Below are 24,696 nucleotides of genomic sequence, written 5' to 3' on the forward strand. Positions count from 1 at the left end.
GTTTTTGTTTCTACCCAATATGTCCCAGCTGATGGCGAACAGATGAAAAGAGAACATGACACAAGCCATTCATGATGTGGGGTACAATATTAATTTAAACACACTGACCTACAATCCTACCTGATTTACAATCGTTTAAATAATCACTTACTTTTCTGTCACAGCTGAGCCATCCTCCACATTCCGCTCAGCATCTCAGAGCTCTGACGTTGACACACTTTCAAACATAAATCAGTCAATCATCACAGCTCTGAACATTGCTGCTGTTATTGTTACCTCTTACCACTGAAGTGACTTTGTAGAGATCAGCATCTCAGAGATGCTCTGGATTGCAGGACAGGATCCAGTATTATCTCATGTTGTTTATCCGAGACCCTAAAGTTGGGGTTTTGACCCATTTTGGTTCACAAGACACTGGGTAAAATTACACATTTTATCCATTACTGTAAAATTAAAAACAAAGCATCAATTAGATTCGCAGTTCCACAACTTTCATTAAGCAGACCCGTTTGTCCAAAGCAACGTACAACACAAGCAAGAATTTAGACAGAAGGAAAACCTAGTTAGTGCGACAACAGTACTACAAGTTATTTGGCTGCAGGTGCTGCCATTAAGTGCAGGATTTTTTCTTTTTTTTTTTTAGAATGTAGAATGATCTAGCCAACTAACCACTATCAATTGCTGCAACAATATAATTCAACCTCCAGTAGCATTCAATCATCAGAGCTAAATATTCGCTAAGAGCTGGGTCTGAGACCTTCTGACTTGTTCTACCCCCAAGGACGGAGAGGGATCAGTTTAAGGCCTAAGTGTTCCCTGAACAGATGAGTCTTCAGACATCTCTTAAAGTAGAAAGGGACTCTGTGGATTGTATAGAGTTAGGTAATTCATTCACCATCTGGGAACAGCAGAGGAGAAGAGTCTGGCTAGTGATTTGGAGCTGCGCTGGGCTGGGAGCACCAGGCTTCTTTCACAAGCAGAGCAAAATGGACAAGAAGGAGTGTAGACCTGGATGAGGGACCCCAGGTAGTTAGGAGCTGTTCTTGTCTCTGTTTTTTTTAAAGCCAGAAGAAGAGCTTTGAATTTGATTGAAGCTGCCATTGGAAGCCATGGAGAACTCAGATTAAAGCTATGCAAATATAAAACACCGCCCCAGTTTCTGCTTTTCTCAATTGTCCTCTGACACTCACCTTCTAGCCTTTCTGAAATGAATTAAAACTTTATCATGCTTTTTCATGTTATTCCATTGGCTGATTTGACTCAACCACGGCTGTGATCTATGTGCAACCACCCTGATGAAGAGGTATGTGAGACTCTGCAGTCATTATTGGGCAAAAGGTTTGGGAACCCCTGGTCTACCTTCCTACTTTAGAACGTAACTGAAACATGTTTGTCTGATGCTTACCAGGTAAGTGACTCAAATATTCAGTTACTGGCGTTCAGTATTCATTTTTTGTTTTCAGCAGCCTTATTTTTATTTGTTCATTTTTCTCCTTCTCTTTTAATTGACATACATATTCTTCTACATGAGGCCCCTGTCTTTTGTTTTTTGTTTGTTTGTAGTTAATATGAAAAAAACGAGTACGCTGGCTCTCCACGTTGTATCGAATGACCCATCCTAGCTTCTCGGCATTGGGACGGTGCACTGATGCTCCATAAAGGCTATGCCCTCGAAGCTGTTAGACTTCTAAACATGCTGCTGCTGTTCACCCTCACACCTACAGCTGCCAACATCTCACAGTGAACCCCACCCACAGCTCACATTCTGCACCACCCACTGGATCTCCATCTCCTTTACACACTCACACATAACATTTAGTGGATATGCTCTGACACTTCACACCGGACTGTAATCACCAACACTCTTCTCAGCTCACAACTGCTGTAGAAAGTGTGATAGTTGGAGTTGGAGTTGTGTTTTGGTGTCAGAGTTTACTGCCAGAGTTCAGGTGATATTCATGAAAAGCAAAGTTTGCTTTGACCCTTATGTGGCTAAATATGAACCTCAATGTTAAATGGGAAAGTTTAACTGTAGTCTAGTTTAACTTCTTTATAGAAATCCCAAAGGATGACACTGTCACCAGGTAACACTCTGCTTTCAGGTGTGGGTAAGATGACAGGATGTTAGTTTTTCCTTCCAGCTTAGAGACTAATGTCCAGGCAAGTTAAGACACAGAGTGCAGAGCGGCATGAACTTCTTGTATCCAGAGCATCTTCCAAAAACATTTTCCCAGAATCCTCTGGAGTAGTTATCAGGCGGAGGCAGACCTCAGCTCTGAAAACGGAGCTTTTTAACACCATCACGCTCAATTACATGTTACCCCAAATGGCCTGGAAGATTTTATAACCAATTATCACTTAAGCAATAAAAAGGGTTTAAATTACCCTCACACTTTCTTATTCTCCACCCAATCTGATGTGTGAAATTGATTCTCATTTAAAAAGCTCCTCGGAGTAAAACATTGAAGTGTGATCCTTTCACCTTCACTTTGACACTTCACTCACTTAATCCCTGGGGTGAAGTGTTATAATCTATTTCATATGAGGAAAAAAAAACACCAATTTAGATACTCAGGTTTTCTTTTTCTTTTTTTTTTTTACTTCATTGCTAAATCACATTTGTTAGCAGTCTCATGCTCTGCTTTAAACAATAAGAGCTGTTTTAATCAGACTCCTCTGTGGGTCAGTGTGTGTTATATGAACTTTCTCTTCTTGCTGACATCCCTCACATTCCAGGAAAGGATGTGAGATTATCAGATATGTTTAGACTTTTTAACAAATGTGGAAAACTGTGGACATGAAAATCAAAACCTTAATGCCATCAGAGTTTACAGCTATGAAATGTGACCTGTAGGGAACATGGATGGAGCCTCAGGGCCATCCGATTGTTTCTGAAGAGATCTTTTGAAGCTGATAAATGAAGGATGTGTGTGTCTGAATGTGCGTGTGTGTAGTTGTATTGTGAAAGGAAGTTGTGTGTTTTCTGTACAAGTTCACGCTCTGTGGTTTCAGAACAGTCTTTGGGGCTTTGGTGTCCTCATCCGCGGATCTCACAGCTGAACCTAATACAGGGGAGCGAAGTACGGAGGGCAGGGAGCGGAGCGTGAAGGAGCAGAGCGGGCGGATGAAAAGGCGGGTTTGAATGAAGCAGAACAGGAAAAAAGAAAAAAGATACATGAAAAGACGGTAATTGGTCTGCACAATCCAAAGTAATGATGATGACCGTGGATTAATATTCAGATCATAACAGTCAATCAAGGTGAATTCATTCATTTCAGGGACAACTTGTTTTAATTCAGATGTAAATAAAGAGTACCCTGCCAAAGAGGGAGTCTGATCATAACAAGATAACAACATCAAACTTGATGAAAAAATGTCTTAAAAGTAGTGGTACTATTGCAGCAAGTTAATGTTTCTCGAATCTCAAAATGGGAATTTTGAATCTAGAAATGTGTCACCCTCAAGAAGTATTTCAAAGTGTTAAATATGAGAAGAAAATGCTCATTTGTTTCTTAAATGTATCTAAAACTTCTTGAAGCACATATCATGAATACAAACAAAAATTCTAATGTCATCCTTTTTGTAACTTTAATTTTAGCAGCAAATGGACTGCTACTTGTTCAGGCAAAGGATGACTCAGCGTTCAAGAGTTATGACAAACATATTTTGCATTGTTCCAAAGAAAGTATTTCTGTGCCCAAACTTTATTGCTTTTGTTTAGTGCTGTCAGGCGATTAAAAAAGATTAATCTAATTAATTACAGGATTTATAATTAATTAATCTAATTAATCGCATTTTAATCTCATATCTGCTTAAGGTCCCAAAATAAAGAATTTGAATTCCAGGGCATTAAAATTACATTAAAAGACATTAAAAAAACATTAAAAAATAAGGTGGGAATAAATACAACACATTTTTAGGTACCCTGAGGCATAAGGAACAAATTAAAAAAAGTTGCATGGTTCTATCTTTACAAAATCTACATAGTCCTGCACCTAAGATAAGCTGATTTGATTTTTAGGACGTTTTTTGCTTCTGTTCACAATTTTACTCAATGTGGACTCAATTTTTACTGCAATTTGAACTTCTATACTTCTATGAGGTCAGGAGAACCAGGGCTACAGGTTAAAAACTGTGAGGAACTATGTACAAAACTCTTAATTCAAGTCTTGGATCAAAGAAAAGTGAAGTATTCTCAGTTTTACATGCTCTGAACACACAAACTATTGCTCATTGGTGCAGAGCAGCCCCAAGCTGAAACATGACACCAGGAAGATGGAAGCAAATTTTCAAAGGATTCTTTAGATTTAAACACAGGACAAATATCGATCATTCAGAGCTTGTTTAATGCAGTAAAGAGTGTGAAATGGCCTGTTTTTTACAGAATTGAGCTAGAGCAAACGGTTGATTTTCTGTAGATTTTCAAAAACGGACGTGTGAATAAATGAGATGTGGACGGCAGTCCCCTTAACAGCGCTCTCTCTCCCCCCCGGTTCAAAGCATGTTGCTGACGTCAGGTGAGATACATTCAGGGACCGTCGGAAATTTGAAAATCTGACGAGAACACCACTTTTTCCATGTAGGACAAACGGTTTGTAAATGCTAGGCATTTAAAAATAAGTGCGTCTTTGAACGCCTCGTGGGTTTGGGATCCAGATTAATCTGCGTTAATTTTTATAACGCGTAATTTGTGGTGTAATTAATTAATCTAATTAACGTGTTAAAATGACAGCCCTACTTTTGTTACATTGATGCATATACAGTGGGTCTGGGATGTATAACTTCAAGAACACCTGTGGTTGGTTTGTATGATGTCCTCAAAATTGGTCCATACATGTTTGTACATGTCTGAGTCATTCACTGGGTTGAAATGTCTTCAACATATGTAGTTTGTGTCAGTCTTAAATCAGGCATTTTGAAGGTGTAACTGTCTCTTACAAGAAGTTTTGTTTTCAAGAAACATTAGGTTAGAGAACCAGATTGTAAATTTCAACATAGCACATGCAATAGTTATAAATAGGTTATATTCAATTTATAGATATAGGAAAGGTTCCCCCTCTGACCAGCAAAATGGGACATAGTGCATTTTATACGATTGTTAGTATGTGTAGAATATGAATCAACAGGTATTAGTGAGATAAAAAAGGTCATCTGAGCCGTATCAAGACCTGACTGGGTCTGTCGCAAATTCGGGACAGCAGGCATCAAGGGCTCAAGATTGTACTGAAAATAACATATTAGAAAAAGTATAATTCTGTTGCTATAATGCTGTTGGTCCCCAGGGTCAATGCAAACATGTTAAAGAAGCCTTCATCTTTTATTCTACAAATATCTGAAACAAATTCCCAGAGAACATCAGGTCTAAGCTAAAGACTCACCTTTTTGCAGCTGCCTTTAGTTAGAATATCATAACAAATCATTTTGATATCTTTTTTTATCGCACAACTCTGCACCACAGCTTTTATGCTTTTATCTTAAAATCTGTTTTAATTTTCTTTTATATTTTTGCCATTTTATTACATTTATGTATTTATTTATTTATTTTCTTCTTTTGAGATTGTCAATTTTTTTTTTATATATGTTTTGCTGACCTTTCAATGTGTATTTTTATCTCTGTAAAGCACTTTAAATTGCCTTGCTTCTGAAATGTGCTTTATTCTGAACTCATCTTGCCTTTAAAAGAAGGTCATAGCAGCTAGTAGTTTAAAAATCCACAAGTGTCAAATAGTTTGGTGTGTACGACTTATTGGTTCCCAAGTGCTACTTTCCTACAGTGTTTATCCCCCAACAAACTGAGACTTGAAGCTCAATAGTATATCTGAATGTAATGCATCAGCTGGAGGCTTGATTTAAATGTAAATTTAAAAAGTGCCAAATCAACCTTTTACCAAAAATAGACTCAAGCTAAAATCTGAGCATTCTGATCACGTTGAAAAATAAATAAAATAAAACTGAATTTAAGATAAATAAATAAATAAATAAATAAATAAATAAATAAATAAATGTATCAGAATAACTGTGAACCACATTCACCTGAAAAATGTATAATTTAAAGATAACAGACAAAAACACACACACACACACACACACACACACACACACACACACACACACACACACACACACACACACACACACACACACACTTGTACCCAATTAGCAGATTAACTACTCTTTACAAGATCCTGACACAAGAATATTTTTAGTAATAAAACATTTTTACGTTAAAATAATACATCAACACTTGCTTGAAATTCTCTTAGATGCACAGTAAACAATTTCTTTAAGTGGTGTGTTTTACAAAGCTGTCTGAAAATGTTAACAGGTTTTGCAGATTTTCAGGGAATGGAGCAACACCCCTTGAGAAGCAGTGCTTAAAACTGGAATTCCTTGAATGTCCAAAAAGAAACAGACGCCATATACAAGCTTAGAAAAATGTAAAAATAAATTAATAAACAAACAATAATAATAATAAAGGGGGAGAGCCAAAGTCTTCTAATTTCGCCCTAAATATGTCTGTTACTGTAGGGAGCAGTTTTCCTAAGGCAGATCGTGCATTTTAAATTATTAATTTAATTGGATAGATGAAACTAGGTGATTTGAGAGAGTGGGGAATGTTATCCAGCTAAAGGTCAAGGTTACGAGGAATTTCTGATTCTTTGTTTAACGTTACCTGAGAAAATAAATGACCAGTTAAATTACAGAAAGAAGAAAGCTGTATTGAAAACAGTCAGAGATTCAGGCAAAGCAAAGAGATCAGAATCCATCAGCATATAACAGTATCCCAGGATGCTGCAGCCAGAGCTAATGATAGGCTGAGACATGCATCAGACAGGGGTCAGAGGTCACACAGCGACCCTGGCTTTCATCATCCAGTTTATTGGCTTTGGGCTGCACAGTGGATGTGAAATGTCAAAGGGGGACGAAGCTGGCTGGAGGAAAAATCAATGCACTTTGGAAACACTGCTCTGCTGCTGCTGCGCATTGTTTTCAGCACACACACACACACACACACACACACACACACACACACACACACACACACAGAGCATGATGCAGACCTGTTTTGACATTTTACCTGAAATAAATCAGTCTGAACTGCGCTTTCAGCTGTTTGAGTCTGCTTTTATTTACTGTGAGACTTTCCTTTAATGAAAAACTGCAGGAGCTGAGTGCTGCAGGGTGAACTTTCTTTAAAAGTGGTCAAAATATCTGCTTCTTTATCAATTACAGACAAACATTTACAGATTTAAGACCATATTTGTGTGTTTTATTCTGCAGCTGATATTTTTTCGGCTCGAGCTGGTGCTGTATGTTGTGCGGCATTTCTTCCTCTGCAGTGATTGAATCAGACAGCAGCATTAACAGACCCGTAAAGAGTTGGCTGAATTACTACAAATGTTCAATGCCCCGCTGGCTGCTCTGTACTCCAACACTCTGGACCAAATAACATTGATTTATTTAAGTCAAGTGAGTGAATTCACTTCACTGTTGGAATAAAACGTGCCCGTTCTGTGCTTCACCTCTGCAGCTGTCAGACTCCGGTTGAGCTGTGCAGCCGGAGAATGGAGCAGTTTTATTTGGTATTGTGCTGCTGACAGCTTCTCCTCTGAGTTTAATATGTGCTTCTAAGAAAAGTTAGTACAGATTTCATGTGATTATGAGGGTCAGACTGTTACAGTAATAGTAGATACAAGGTTAGAAAGTCAAACTTTAAATCTTCTATTCATCAAAGTTCTACTGCAGTAATTTACCAGCATTTCTTGAAGCCTCTTGACTGACCTGAGTTTATAGGGACAAGGGTTACTGACAGATAACCTCAAGTGAAAGCCTCCCTTAGAAAGTGTACATCCTTTAAAGGTTGGACTATATAATATTTCTGTTACATGGTGTCGTAAGGAAGAAGAGCTGGGCTAAATGACCTAAAACACCAATGGAAGCTTCTCAGCTATTTCTCAGTGATGTTGATTTTCTTTCAGACAACAGTGGTCGTCCTTCAACAACCTACCATAAAGGTGGAGATGTTAGATGTTGATGCCAGAGCTCCAAAAACGTTCTCATAGTTACACCTCACAGCATCAGCTTTGTATTGTTTCACTTATCCGTCTTGTTTGGGGCCACCAGGGGCGGCATCGTGTGGGCCCAACGGTCTCAGGCCCAACCACTTTCTGAAAGGCCAACCTCAAACTTTTCTTTTAAAAAAATGCCACTATTAAGGGCTGCACGGTGGCACAATGGGTAGCGCAGCAGCCTCTCAGCAAGAAGGTCACCGGTTCAGATCTCTCCAAATTCCTCCCACAGTCCAAAAACATGCTCATCAGGTTAATTGGTCACTCTTAATTGTCCTAATTCTAACCCTGTGTGAATGGTTGTCTGTCTGTGTCAGCCCTGCGATTGGCTGGTGACCAGTCCAGGGTGTACCCAGCCTCTCACCCAATGACAGCTGGGATAGGCTCCCTTGACCCTGAACAGGATAAGCGGTTAAGAAAATGGATGACTGGATTTATTTATTTAATTGTCGATTTAAAAAAAAAAAAAAAAGATTGGTTTTGAAGGGGAATATTATAAAATGTTGTCACTTTGTGCTTGGTTTGCTATTGTTAGATGCCCTGTCTTCATAAAATTTTGGCAACTTTAGCCCATTGGCAAAAAAGTTATGACTCATTCAGTCATACTGGTAGGACAGAAGGAGTTAGGATTTTTTTCTTCTTTTCTTGAACTGTGGTTAATGTTGCTGCTCTCACAGCCTATAGTAGGCTACATGGAAAGTTTAGGCAACGCAGCCCATTGGTGTGTTAGAGCAGTGTTTCTCAATCCTGGTCCTGGAGGACCCCTGCCCTGCATGTTTTAGATGTTGCTCCACTCCAGCACACCTGATTCAAATGAATGGCTCGTTATCAGGCTCCAGCAGAGCTTGATGACGAGCTGATCATTTGAATCAGGTGTGTTGGAGTCGGGAACATAAAAGACATGCAAGGCAGGGGGTCCCCAGGACCAGGATTGGGAAACACTGTGTTAGAGCACTAATCTTCGGCCAATACTACTGAGAGCCATTGCTGTCTGATGCACTAAAATTGTATTAAATATAAAAGAATTTAAAAGTAACCGAATCCGCTTTACAGCATGCATAGTAACAGCACTGTATCTATATCTATATAGTAATAGAAAGCCAACTTGCGTTGCTCTTTGTCCAGACATGTTCCAAGTCTGGATTTCAAGTCAAGTGTTCAAATATTCAGTTACAAAGCTAGTAGAAAGCTAAGTGAAGGTCACGTAGCTAATGCTGAGCTGACTGACCCTTTCCGCTAATGTGACTGACCTATCCAGATGAGTTTTCAGGTTCCCGATAAAATCTGATGTGCTGGATCCAGCATCTTTTATCTGGATCCTGCAGATTTTGCAGTCAGCTCTCCTTCTGTTGGTCCCATTCTGTTTGAAGTTTTAATGACCAAATATAATGACAAATGGTACAGCAGCAGCTGACATCGCATGATGCCATGAGTCGAACACCTGATGCGTATGGTTACCATGGTTACCATACAAAAAAAGGAAGGATTAATATTAAGCTCTTCAGAATTTCCTTTATCTTGTAGAGTCGAGTCTGAAGTCTTTTGAGCACAAGTCTAAAGTCAAGTCTAAAGTCTCTGTGGGTGCGACTTGAGTTAGATTCGCAAACTTAAGTACCCATCTCTGTCTTTGTCCTGTTCTGCTCTTAAGTGCCCAAAAGTGAGTGAAAGTCAAAATAAACTAACTTTAACTTTTAAACTAACTTTACTAAACCCTCGTTTAGTGAAAAAGCTTTATCTCTTTGCCTTTCTGTTTCACTTTGGTTTTGTTTTTCTTCATTTGTGCTGCATCCACTACCGTAGCTGCTAGGGATAGCTTCTCCCATTTGCTTTTCAACACACAAAGTCACTTATGCACTGGGTGTGCTGTGACTGGCTGTGGTACCCACACTTATGCTATGCCCAGATATGTCCTGATACAATCAAAACATCAACACACAGGCAGAGGAGAGAGCTCGAGGCAGGCACAGACACTGACACACGTGTAGAGGCTCATAATTGATGACTTGGCAGGAATACTCCAGTAAAAGTTGAAATTTTGGAAAGAAAACCCTGCAGACTCTGTCTTTAAGTTTCAACAATAATGTGAGTTGTAACATGATTAATAAGTGAGATACAACACACTTGAGTGAAGACATTTTTTGTAAATCAAAGAAACATGTCCTGGACAACTTTTTTATGTGGTGATCTAAGGGCATGGACAGATTAAATAAAACACCAAGATTTCTGAGTTCAGTCTGGACAAAGGAAGAGCAGGAACCAATGCAATAAGAAACCTTGGAGGCTACAGTATCAGAGCCAATAATGTCAGCGTTAAGCTGCTGGTAGCTGTGAGCCTGACACAAAAGGAAAAATTTTCAGCATTATCAAAAATGTTTCCAGCCTGGTTCAAAAAAATGCCTTTGGCCAAAAAGCTCATTTTTTATATTGTTTAGATGATACTAAGATTATGAGTGTGTTACAAACCAGATGTTGTGTACTTCTCCAGCTCAGTGATATGGCAGCAAATATAAACACAGCTGTGTCCTGAGCCAGGTGGACTATCATGATCATGTTTTTTAATAAAACATTAACATCTAGGTTTTTCCATAGAAAACTTGCCAGGGTTTCCCATGTCTGACTGTCTTCTGAAGTCACATTTGATCAGGTGAGCTGTCTGTGAAATCATGACTGTTAGGCTTTATCACAAATGTCAGGTGTGGTCTAGCGTTTGTATCTCTCACCATGTTAAAATCAGTTAATCTCTGAAACTTGTCGAGTGTGTGGTCCGCCAAAGTGATGCAGAAATCCTCAATTTGACAGAAAGAAAACTTGTAAGACCTCCCTGATATGTTGAACTCCTGTCTGAGAGGAGGCCTGAGGACAAAAGCTGGCATAGAAACTCACCATGGTATTATATGATGGATCTGTCCTCTCCTGAATACACCAGCAGCTTCTGACGCCTGTCAGGCTTTAAACAGTTTAGTTTGTATTCCCCCAGAGCTCTGCCTCCTGATGCATTTGTGTCTGGGAGGCTCTGGGGATGGAGGGATGAGGGGATTGAGGATTTAGCGATGATCAAACCCACTGGACTGGACAGGAATAACACAACAGGACGGGCTCTTTGACTCCTCCGTCTTTTGTGAAGATGATTCGTCCGTCTGGGGCCCGCTGAATGGAATAATGAGCGGGAGGATGGAGGATGGGGGTGATGGAGGGGGCAGCAGAGGTGTGATGCATGGGGCGAGGTGTAGACAGGATGGTGGTTTTCTTCTGTTTCTGTGGCATCTTATTCCCTGGAGTAATGTGGACACAATTAGGAAGAGAGAAGTGTCCTGGAGCAGCTTCATCCCTTCATAAAAGATGAAAGACAAGAGAGTGACTCCTGCCTTTCTCACCTGCCTGTGCTCTTTTCTTTAAATCCAACCATCACCTTTTCTCTTCCCCTGCTCCCGTTCTTCCTCCTGACACCCTTTATTTCTACCTGCCTCCTCTTTGTCTCATCTCCTTCACCCTCCTGACAGCCTAAGTCCTCCTTATTCCTTTCTTTCATCTGCCTCAGCTCTGACACCCATAAATATTCATCCAGCCAGTATTTATTTTAATAATGTGATTCTTATATGCACATCCACATTCACATGCTCATCTTTCATGTTCATTTACATCCTCAGCATCTGTTCCTCTGCAACCCTCACAGATTGATTGTGTCCACCAGCTTCATGATTCTGAATTCAGATGTTTTACTGTCAGAGGGCGTCAACCAGAAGTCTGTCCCTCTGCTTGTGGAGCTTCATCTCTGCTGCTCCTCAGACAGCTGGAGGAATATTTTAAACACGTTCCCAGAGGGATGCTGGGTATATGACACTGCCCTTGTTCTGTCGTGGAGCACAAACCCGAGCAGTGTGGACGCTTGATGCAAATGTAAAATCTAGAATAACTGAGCCAAAGCATCACAATAGAGTCCTGAATTTTTAATATTCCACAAATTAGTAATGTGTTTGTTTGGTGTTTTTAGTATGTTTTTAAAGAGTCACTGTATTTAACAGTTAGATATAAAATGGCTAGCTGGCTAAATGTTAATAAAAACATTGTGTATCTCTACCTCTCACTTACATGTCCTGAACTGAGTCTGGCACCCTGACACATCCTCAGGTAAAAGCACTGATTAAGTGACGTTTACAAAAAAATAAAAAAATAAAAAATAAAATCTGGATGCAGAAAACGTAAACAAACAAACAGAAAAAAAAAACCCACGAACACAAATCAGTGCATCTGGTCAGTATTAAGTCCTCCAGTACAGTGTAGGTTTTGAATTGTTTTTTTACATCAACAATAAAACTCTTTTTGTACAGAATCCTCAAGGAAAACAGGGATTGTGTGATTTGCACAATCATGCAATGCTTGCAGTAGACATTGAATATTATTTTCAAAAATCACGGTCTGTGAACACAGTGTATTGTTAGTCTGCTGCAAATACATTTCAGTCAGGAGAGACTTATACACCAGAAAGAGTTATGAACAGATCTAATGAATATAAAACAAAGTTTGGCGGTTAGCCCTCACCAAGCGTTAAGCATAATAACCAATGACGTTATGTATTATGAATATTCTCCCGATGAAGTCGGAACACTGGTAGTGGTAGGAGTCTTGAGAAGGCTGGATCTGGAAGATTCAGTGAGGACTAAAGGGCTGAAGAGCAGAGAACTATGCCCTGAAGAGTGGAGATGCAAGGGGAAGAGGATGAGGTCACACAAACAGTCTTCCTGACTGAACTTTCACTGAGCTTCATATCAAAAAGTGTACCATGCAAATAGGAAACAAGATCATACAGTTCATATTGTTAAAAGATTTAGAGAATCTAAAGAAATCTCTCTCAGAATAAAACTGGATGAATGTTATCTTTAAGACCTACAGGGGGCAATTGAGACAACCACAAATTAGAGTTAAAACTGAACCATGCATGATGAAAACATATACAGTATAATCATGCTCCAAAAACATGATTAGCATGTGTGGTCAAATCCAAATCTGACTATTTATTTATTTATTTAAAAAGAAAAAAATAAATAAAAATAAATAAATATATATATATATATATATATATATATATATATATATATATATATATATATATATATATATATATATATATATATATATATATATTATTTTTAAAAAGCTGACTTTTTTGAAAAAAATTCTTAGGTTTAAAAGCAACATTTGCTTCTGATGATGACTTCTTCAGGGAAGACCTTATTTTAGCAAGACAACACTAAACCACATCCAGCAACAATTGCAACAGCATGGCTCTGAAGTAGAAGAGTCCAGGTGCTGAACTGGCCTGACTGCAGTCCTGTCATCGATTTAATACATAAAGTAACAAAGAATATGATGAAACAGGACTTAGACTGTTCAGCAACTGGAATCTTCTACCAGGTTAACTGGTTAACAATAGTGGCGAACCGTGAGTACTACAGCTGGGCCTTCACCTCAGCCCTCACAGCCCAGAAAAGAAATAATCACGGAAAAAAGTAGTTAACAAAAAACATTTTCATTGAATAAATAAAATAAAAATAAAAAGAGGCTTTACATAAAACAATGACTAACATTATTAAGTGAGTTTACAAAACTTACTTAAAAAAACAAAAATGATGAAGAAAATGTCTTTAGTTTTTATCTTTGTCAATCTGTGTCATACATAAACTCGTTACTTTTACCCATCGAGAGTACTGGCAGGCTGCTAACACTCCTGAATATGGAGGGAGACTCCCATTTTTTAAACCCCTTCTCTGGCTGTTCTCCTGGCTTGTGATTTCTCCTGATTGTCCCCCAACTTTAAGTATGCTCCTGTGATCGCTAATATTTTTTGAAAGTGAATCAAGTCCCGTACATGGGCGTTAAATCGAAAACTGAAAAACCATCCACCCCCTCTCTCTTAGTTGGTTTGATCCAAAGACGCTGCAGGAGACCTCAGAGACGGAGACAGATAACTGTGCTGCACTTGTTGATGAAGAGTTGACCAGAGCCTTAGCTGTTTTCTATCTTTCTTTTTTTGTGTTGACATGTCGTGAGTTTAACTAACGTAGCTTTGCTCTAACGCAGCATCCTCTTCAATCAGGAGAGTTTAGAGCAGCGTGAATCATATAGTAAGAAGGCTGACTCTGGAATAGTGAAACGTGTGTCATTATAAAGTTCTGTCTATCTTCTGTGTGTGATGCACATACGCGCTGCATGTGTACGCGACAGCGCTCTCTCTTTGGAACAGGGGAGAGTTCAGGTGGAGGAGACTGAATGAGCCAGTGGAAGAGAGGGGAAATTCAAACCACAATGTCTTACACAGTTCCCGTGATAGATGGAGTATGGAGACATAAGCAGGGCTTGAAGACCTCCGGCATAGTGCCGGAAATCCGGCGTAGACAAACCTGCCAGATTGTGAAATCCTGCAGGTCGGTCTGGCTGCCCTCCGTTGATTTCACTCGATCGAGTTCCGACTGAACCAGTCAGGAAAGAGAGGCGGGAGCTGCAGAGAGCAGCTCCCGCCTCCCTTTCACAAACAAGCAGCAGCGGCCCAAATCCGCTACGTCATACCGTGGCTTGATGCGTATTGGTCTATGATGAGTGTGAATGGCAGAACGATCGTCCAATATGGCACTGTCCGTCTAATTTGTCAGATAAATGTGCTTCGTGAAGAGAGTAATTAATGACGGAGGCGGAGAGCAGAAGCGGAGTAGCAACCCCTTATAATGAAGCAGTGATATTGAGAGATGTTTTTGGACAACAAAGAAGCTTGGCTTCAGAGAGCAAGTTTACCACGTAATCGGGATACCCGCTCGAAAACTGCGCCGCCAGCGAGTCTGTAATCACGCAATCGGGCGCGCATGGATGTATTTTTCATCCATGCGAATTTCAGTAAAACCGTCACTCCTACTAGCGACTTCGGCGGGTTGAATTATTTAATTGTAGTTTTCTGAAACGGCATCTGAAATACTAAACCCATTGCAGTATGAGACTACGACACCACAACTCCCACGAGCACTGCCTGCACACAGTGTTTGCTCATTGGTCCCTTCGCAAAGTCTTCTACTGACAGGCGCCCCAGACGCGCTGGTCTTCAGCCTTCGTCTCGGACACTGTGACAGCTCCCGGTGTTTAGCGCCTGATAACGTGTTTTAAAACTTCACTCGCGAGGGGCGCTACTGAGCAGACCATGGAGTAAGTCCTGTTTTTGGAGGCTCCCGCTAATTACGATTTTTAAGTTTCATAAAGTACATTTTTACAGCCTGCTTGAATATATAGACAACTGAAGAACGTTCATAAGATACCAATACTTCCAACGTTTTCATTTTTTTGGGTGAAATGGCGTCGAGTCTGAGGAAATATAAATATCACGGATCAGCGACGACTAGGCCCGGCTCATCCCCAGACGAGAGTAATCCGAAGACCCCGAAAGCAGCGGCTAGCCCAAGTAGCTCCAATGCTAATACTAACGCTAGTCCCAGCGCGAAGGAACAGCTCAATCAGAGCGAGATGGACACCGCGGAGTTAAAGTCTGAGCTTCTCTTGTCTATCAAGAAGGATATTGCTGGGGTACTGAAGGAGGAGTTAAAGAAGGCACTCGCTGAAGATTTTGACGACATTAAGACGCAGTTGCGGGAGGTGAAGGAGGAGATCGCTAACTGCAAGGAAGCGACGCGGAAAGAAATTGAGGAAGTCAAGACCACGGTGAGGGATCTTGAGAACGGACTGTCCACTTGGAGTGACGAAGTGACCACTCTACAAACCACAGTAACTGTCCTGAAGAAAGAGATGACTGATCTGAAAAATAAATGCGATGACCTGGAAGGTAGAATGAGAAGGTGCAATATTCGCATTTTAGGCGTTCCAGAGACCCCAGATTCAAGTACCTCTACGGCTGTGACCCGGTTACTGAGAGAAGTCCTGCACATGGACAAGAATGTCCTCATTGATCGCGCACACAGGAGCCTTGTCCCACGGCGTCCTGGAGGGAAGCCGCGTGCCATCATAGCGAAGCTCCATTACTACCAGGACTGCGTGGAGGTATTGCGCCGAGCCCGAACCCAGGCTCCGCTGATGTTAAACGGACAGTCCGTGGCCATATTCCCTGACTTCACCCCATCTGTTGCTCGGAATCGGGCTGCTTTCACAGAAGCCCGAAAACTTCTCCGTGATCAACCAGGTGTCCGGTTTGGCATAATGTTTCCTGCACGGCTCCGCATTACACACAATGGAGAAGAAAAGGAGTTTGTGGATCCTACTGCTGCAATGGATTACATTAGAAAATACGTGATTAAAACCTAGGAATGGGGACACGAACCAGCTTCGTGGGAGCGTGCAACTTCTATAGAGGTTTGGTAAATCTAACTCTGTATTGACTCTATATCTGTACCGAACACTAATTCTACGTGGCTTTTGTTTCATTACATCGGTCTTAGCCAGTTATTTGAAAAGTTCAATGAATGTAGGTTGTATTTAAGCTTAGCGGGAGCCAACTTTGTTTTGGCTCAATAGGTTACCAAATAAGCACGAATCGTGTGGATTTATGTGTGATGGTTTTTTGTTGGAATGGTCACCAGGTTCTATTAGGAGACCAAGTTCATTTTTTGGGGGAGGTTGGGGACCAGCCAGACAGTATTTTTTGTTGTTGTTGTTGTTTTTTTCTCATGGGTTGTATTGCAATGTTTATGTTTATCTACCTTCTTTTCAGTTGCAATGCTCATACTTAAATATCTGTAACCACTATGACTTCTTCATTGAGTGATTGCTTGATAAATTTTGTGAGTTGGAATGTAAAATCTCTGAACCACCCAGTCAAACGGAAAAAAGTTCTTACCCATTTACATCAGCTTAAGGCCAACATAGCGTTTCTTCAAGAAACACACCTGCGCATTTCTGATCACTCCAGACTTAGAGGTGGTTGGATAGGCCAAGTGTACCATTCAAAATTTAATTCTAAATCACGAGGCACTGCAATTATAATTAACAAATCCTTACCTTTTGTGGCTACTAATATTGACGCTGACCCAAATGGACGATTTATTATTGTTGTAGGGAAAGTATATGGATTCCCTTTGGTGCTGGCAAACATTTATGCCCCCAATTGGGATGACTCCAGTTTTTTTAGTGATGTTTTTTCACGACTGCCATGTATGGCATCACATAATGTCATTGTTGGTGGGGACCTAAACATTGCCTTATCCTCTTTGGATCGCAGTTCTCAGAGGGTTATTCCTGTTGCTAAATCAGTACATGTAATTCACTCTTTTTTGGATACTTATGGTTTGGCTGATGTTTGGAGATTTCTGAACCCGTCCTCACGCAAATTTTCTTTTTTTTCAAATGTTCATAGAACATTTTCTCGAATAGATTATTTTTTGTTAGATAAGAAACTCCTTCCTCTTGTTGCAGATTGTGACTACAAGGCCATGGTCATTTCAGATCATTCCCCTGTTGCTCTCTCATTACGGATTCCAAATGTAAGTTGTAACTATCGGCCCTGGAGATTTAATCCGCTACTGCTTGCAGGTGAAGAATTTAAACATTTTTTGCGATCTCAAATTGAATTTTTTGTCAGTATAAATCAAACCTCAGAAGTTTCACACTCTACTGTATGGGAATCTCTTAAGGCATATTTGAGGGGTCAGATTATTTCCTTTTGCGCAAAACAGAAGAGGGCCGCAACGGAGCATCTCACTAAATTGGCTGATCAAATTGTTAAATTAGATGCTGCATATAGTATTTCTCCCTCCCCTATATTATATAAACAACGATTGCAATTACAAACCGAATATAATCTTTTATCCACAAAACAAGCTGAACATCTTCTTTCTAAATCCCGAAGCGGCACATATGAACATGGTGAGAAGACAGGCAAACTTTTAGCGCAGCAGTTGCGACAAAGGACAGCTAACCAAGCTATAGCTGAAATACAAAATGATCAAGGGATAAAATATACAAGCAATTTAGACATAAACGATAGTTTTCTGCAATATTATCAAAATGTATACAGTTGTACTTCATCTGGTGATCACTCGAATATAGATAATTTCTTTGAAAATCTGAATATTCCTTTACTTGAGACAGATGCAGCTAATAGTTTGGAGGAACCAATTTCTGATCTTGAAATTCATAGGGCTTTGAGGAGCTTACAATCTGGGAAATCTCCAGGTCCAGATGGGTTTCCATCTGAATTTTATAAGGAATTTGCTCCTCAGATTATTCCATTGTTAAAGTCTACATTTGAGGAATCATTCATCTCACAGTCTTTACCACCGACAATGCGCCAAGCAGTTATTTCTTTAATTCTTAAGAAAGATAGAAGCAGTCTTAATTGTAGCTCATACCGCCCAATATCCCTACTAAATGTGGACACAAAGATTCTTGCTAAGTTGCTGGCTCATCGCTTGGAAAGGGTCTTGCCATCCATCATCTCACCCGATCAAACAGGTTTTATTAAAAACAGATTTTCTTTTTTCAATATTCGACGTGTATTAAATAGTATTTATAACCAATCTGACAAAGATGCTGCTGAAGTTGTAGTGTCACTTGATGCCGAAAAGGCGTTTGATCGGGTGAGATGGGATTTTCTTTTTGCCACTCTTAGACGGTTTGGATTCGGGACAAACTTTATTTCCTGGATTAAAGTGTTATACTCCTCGCCGGTCGCGGCTGTTCGAACTAATAGTAATTTATCTAAGTATTTTCGGCTCCAGCGCAGTACGAGGCAAGGGTGTCCTTTGTCACCCCTCCTCTTTACATTGGTGATTGAACCCTTGGCAATTGCTTTAAGACAGCAATCTGACATCAAAGGGATTCTTCGTGGAGAGACTGAGCATAAAGTCTCGCTTTATGCGGATGATATGCTTTTGTTTATTGCAGATCCTTCACATAGTCTTCCAAAAATTTTAGATTTGCTTAAGGAGTTTGGAGCAATTTCAGGATATAAGGTAAATTTTGAAAAAAGTGAAGCCATGCCCATTGGTAGAGTAATAGGGGAATCGTCAACTGTTCTAGATCCTTTTAAACTCAGTTACAATAAATTTAAATACTTAGGCATATGGATTACACGAAATCACAAAGATTTATTTAAAGCGAATTATCAAGTGTCACTATCAAAGCTAAAACAAGATCTTGGAAGATGGGAGTTGCTGCCTCTTTCGCTTGGTGGCAGAATTAACATCATTAAAATGAACATTTTTCCTAAATTTTTGTATTTGTTTCAATGTCTTCCAATATTTCTAACCAAATCTTTTTTTAAGAATATAAACAGTCAAATTTCCTCTTTCATCTGGAACAAAAAACCACCGAGACTAAAGCAAAGTGTACTACAAAGGCCCCGGAGCGCGGGAGGCTTGGCACTCCCAAACTTCTTATTTTACTACTGGGCATCCAATATAAAAGCAATACTTCACTGGGTACAAGTGGATGATAATTTACCATCATGGGCAACCCTTGAAAAATTGTCAGTGAAACAGGTCACACTTAAATCTTTGTTATGTGCAAAGTTACCTTTGCAAAAACCCATTTCCAACTTTACTTCAAACCCTCTTGTTATACATTCAATAAAATTATGGAATCAGTTCAAGAGTCACTTCAAATTGACAGCATTATCCTTGTTTGCACCACCCCAGAGCCATTGTATGTTTCCTCCATCAATGATTGATAAGTCTTTTAGCATCTGGACAGATTTGGGAATCACATCAATGTATGAGCTCTTCAATGACAATGTCTTCAGCTCTTTTGAGCAGCTGAGGACTAAATATGATATTCCTGGATCTCACTTTTTCAGGTACCTACAAATTAGACATTTCATCGTCTCCAACATGGACTCCTTCCCATCTTCTCCCTCCCCATCGCTTCTGGACGATATCTTCAAGCTCAAACCCACAGTCAGGCGCCTGATAAGTGTTATCTATGGGTTGTTAAATAAGTATAAGATGTCTACACTGCAGACACTTAAATATAGATGGGAGGACGATCTGAGTGTACAGATTTCAGATGAGACCTGGAAAAATATTATTGACAGAATTTTTTCTTCATCCATTTGTCTCAGGCATACAATAATACAATTTAAAGTTGTACATCGACTTCATTGGTCAAAAACTAGATTGAGTAAGATCAGAGACGACTTTGACCCTACATGTGACCGCTGTAGACAAGAACCAGCCTCGTTATTACATATGTTCTGGACCTGTTCTAAATTGCAGAATTTTTGGAAAAATATCTTTGATACTTTTTCTAAAATATGTGGTTTTTCCCTAAGTCCTTGCCCGTTCATTGCAATATTTGGAGTGACTTTGGATAATCGCTTATCAAAAGCACAAGGTAGTTTAATTTCTTTTAGTGTACTTTTGGCTCGTAGGAGAATTTTGTTGAATTGGAAGGATGTATGCCCACCTGTGTATGGGCTTTGGGTCAGAGACGTAATGTATTACATTCAGTTAGAAAAGATAAGACACACACTAAAAGGTTCTGTCCAAAAATTTTATGATATTTGGAAACCTTTTCTTACCTATTTTGAAGGCGTAGAGGCAAAAGACATTGCAGTATAAATGTATATATTATTATTATTACTTTGTCTGGCTGGCTGGGGTTGAGGGTGGGTTTTGGGTTTGAACAAAAAAATATGTATGTTCAATGATTGTTTTCTCACATTGTGATGATCCTTTTTTCTTAATAAACAGACCTTGATTAAAACTTCACTCGCGTCTTGTTTGCTCTCTATGGTAAACGGATTCTGGGATTTAAGTCACAATCAAGCGCCAAATATTCCGTAACTTGTTAAAAGTGAGGACATTTATCAGATGGAGCTAATTTAAGCTCACAGTGCACTGTTCACACCACTAACACTCACCTAGAGCAGGGGAGGAAAAGACAGGAGGACACGTAGAGAAGTGAAACTGATCATAGATATGAGAAGCCGTAGGAACAGTATTTAAACCTCCTAATAAACAAACATTTTAAAAGTTTTATGTAAAAAGTTCACTCTGGAAATACTGTAAGCAAACCAAATCATTCTAAATAAATGAAACTTATGGTCCAGTGTGACTTATGTAGGCCTACGTTATTTTCGTCTTCATGACGCATTTATTTTGACTGATACGACCTCAAAAAATGTATGACAGTACTACGAAGTGACTTGTAGTCCAGAAAGTATGGTACTAGTTTATTAGTGAAAAATTACTGTTGTAAATAAATATTAAAGTAGACAGTGTTTCTAGAAAGCTTTTTCAGTTTAGTTTTTATTTTTTCAATTAATCTTCAACCTTCACAACTTTCATTGAATGCAATATTATGCTCCTCCTTTAATTACTTTGTTTCAATAGTCTGCATATTTTCATATTTAAGGAGCACAACCATTTCAGAGCTGAATACCTGATTTAGGTAGTCTTTATTTGAGTGTGCACAGGGGTCATTTATATTTAAAAAGGTTTTAAATCTATTTCAGGTAAACTTTAGCATTTCATCATCCGCCTTGATCATATCAAACATAATTATCCAACATCAAAATTGTGGACCCTACCAGAAGCGATGGCCACAGGTACTTATGCTGTATCGCTGACTGACCGTTTGTGTGAACAAAAAATTAGTGTTACTGTGTTTAATGTTGTTTTTATTATCATTATTATTATTATTAATAATAACAATATTAAACGCAGTACAAGAACAGAATTACAAAGAAACACAAGAAGAATAAAACACAAGAAAAACCCAGAAATACACAAACCAAAAACCCCAAACCTTTACAGACACCTGATAATAAATGAGTCTTAACCATTTGAAATCAATCTGCAACCTCCAGTCTAATAATATGAGACAATAGCTGTTTCCATAACACATTTTCGCAGAATAAAAGCAATAATCCTGAAGTTTCGAAAAAGAACAATTTCGCCTTGCCAATGCTTCCATTAGGACCAGAATTCTGAACAACTTAAGTAAAGTAAAACATAATGTCTGTCCTGATGCTACACTCATGATGATGCCGATTCTTGAACGTTAGTGTTTTTATTCACTGCTCAAACTGTGGCCATGATCACGCTAACTCAAAACAGGCACGATTTAAAGACTAAATAAAGATCATCATCTCCAGGTCAGATACTGTCTCTCAGACCTCCGCCCCTCCCTCCTGCTGCTCTCTGACCCTCTCACAGCTTTCCTGCCAGAGTCTGTTTGTGTGGCAGTGGACAGACACATACAAGGAGGTGAGGGAGGTGCGTTATTATGACAACATGACGTTTTTGCAAAAAAAGGTGTTTCCATTGCACTTTTGCGAGAAACTTCTGAAAAACCACCTCATGAGAGTGTGAAGAACTTTTTATCAAAATTTGAGAAGTCTTTTGAAAATGTGACGTTTCCATTAGCATTTTTAAATCAGATTTTTATGTTTTGCGCAATTCTAGGTGTAATGGAAACACAGCTAATGCTGAAGTGCTAAAATCTGCTGTTCCTTGAGTGTCTGCTTGAGGCTGGCTCCAGAAGTAGCTGAAGTCATTTTCACACCAAGCCCAAAAAAAGATGTTTTCAAATCAAAAATTAACCTATTTACAGTCTAGTTAAAAAAATGTCTCCTGTCTGAATTTTACTATCAGCACACACTGTACTGGGGTGCATAATTTCTAACTCAGCAGTTTAGAGGATATTAAGATAGTGAGCTCACCCAATCAGATACATAGCTCAGGTCACATGACTGACAGCGCCCTACAGCTGTCCTCCAAGCCCCCCTTACTTCAAATGTGGCCACTATAGCTGATTTGCTTCAAAATCTGTTTAAGAAACAGATGGGTGACGTCAGGGAGACTATGTTCATTAACTACAAAAGTCTATGTTTGAAAAATGTTGATGGAATTAAATTAAAAAAGTGCATATATCATTATCACTGTAATCTTTTGATGTTGTCTCTGTATTGTTTTATCTCTAATGTGAAGTTAAAATGATTTGCAGTTCATCAAAATCATGTTTAAATTCACAGATAATAAAAAAAATAAGTCATCACTTCCTTTCAACTGTTGCACATGTAAATTCACCATTTTCAAAATTTTAATAAGCTTTTCAAATAATTTTCTTTAGCCAATCTTTTATTGTGCCCCCTCTCTGCCACTGAAGCAATAATGCTCTTTCTCTCATACTTGTGACTCAGATCCATTTGATGATCCTCCTTTTCAGCATTATCAGAACAAAAATCTGTTCCCTCTCTGTGCCTAAGTAGCACTCACCATCTTTCCTTTTAGGCGCTTCTTCTGTCTCTCTCTGCCCTCCTATGATAGAGATGAGTGGGGCTACATCACACTTCTGTCACCCAGCCTCCTATGTCCTGTTTTCTCCAGCAGGAACACCACAGAGCACTTCTGGTTAATATTTATGCAGCAGGAGCTCTTGTTAATAAAGTGTAGCGTCTGAGCACAAAGCCATATTTGTTCAGCAGGGCTGCAAAGTGAATGCATGAATAGGGAAGTTGTTTTCGCGAGCAGATCAATGCTCAAATGTGTACTGCATATTGATTTCAGCGCTGATGATAACACCAGAACATTAAGGTAATGTAAAACAGCAAACGGCCTCCTGGCTTTGAAGAAAATCCTTCTTTTTACCTCCATTGTATCCAGACAGGATTATTTAGCTGTGAAATAAAAAGAGGCCGACCGCAGAGCTGGGCTGAGCTGAGCTGAAGTCTATAATTACCCACGAGGCTCAGGGGGAGAGGAGAGAGAGGTGGTCATTTAGATGGGATGTTAATTGTAATTACTGTTCTGGTGGGATGTCGCCATGGCAACCTCAGCCACCTTTGGTCTCAGTCTGACCATGGAGACAGTATGAATGTGTGTGTGTGTGTGTGCGTGTGTGTGTGTGTGTGTGTGTGTGTGTGTGTGTGTGTGTGTGTGTGTGTGTGTGTGTGTGTGTGTGTGCGTTTGTGTGTGTGTGTGTGCGTTTGTGTGTGTGTGTGTGTGAAACTCAAGTGTACAGAAACTAACAGTTGTACTTCATATAAGTCAGCAGCAGTGCTACAAAGAAATGTTTGTTAACTTGTAGTTTCGATGCTCTTTATACTGAGCCCAGCATTCTCATCTATGCTACACTTCAACAGAGGCGATTGTGTAGAGTCCCTTGAGTCCCTGGGCAAAAATTCACTGGGGGGACCTCTAACTAGTGTCTAGCTTTATTTATAAATAACTTGGCATTGACACACCTAAAACAATAACATGGTAATAATGTAATCTCAAAAGTTTTTGCTTGTATAGCAAAAAAAAAAATAAAATAATGATAATAATAATAATAATAAAAAAAAAATAGGATTCAGTATGTGAGCATTGATGATATTAAATCTCATCCGAAACATGAAACCTGTGGGGTTCCACAGGGCTCAGTGTTGGGACCAAAGTTATTTATACTTTAGATACATGATATAAGTACAGTAAGTAATACATTGAAATATGTTATGTTTGCAGGTGATACTAATTTATTTTGGTCTGGACAGAAGAAAAAGGAGTTGTTAAAAGATATAGAAATAGAATAAATGAAGTTAAACAAATGGTTTGCTTCAAATAAGCTATCGCTAAATGAAAGTATAACTAAATTTATGTTTGGTGGTAATAGGACTAAAACAGGGGTAAAAATTGGATTTAAATAATGTTGAATTTTA

This window comes from Halichoeres trimaculatus, unplaced genomic scaffold (assembly GCF_033239565.1).
Source record: "Halichoeres trimaculatus isolate MK-OKI-2021-1 unplaced genomic scaffold, fHalTri1.1 fHalTri1_scaffold_10, whole genome shotgun sequence".
In the NCBI taxonomy this organism is placed as follows: Eukaryota; Metazoa; Chordata; class Actinopteri; order Labriformes; family Labridae; genus Halichoeres; species Halichoeres trimaculatus.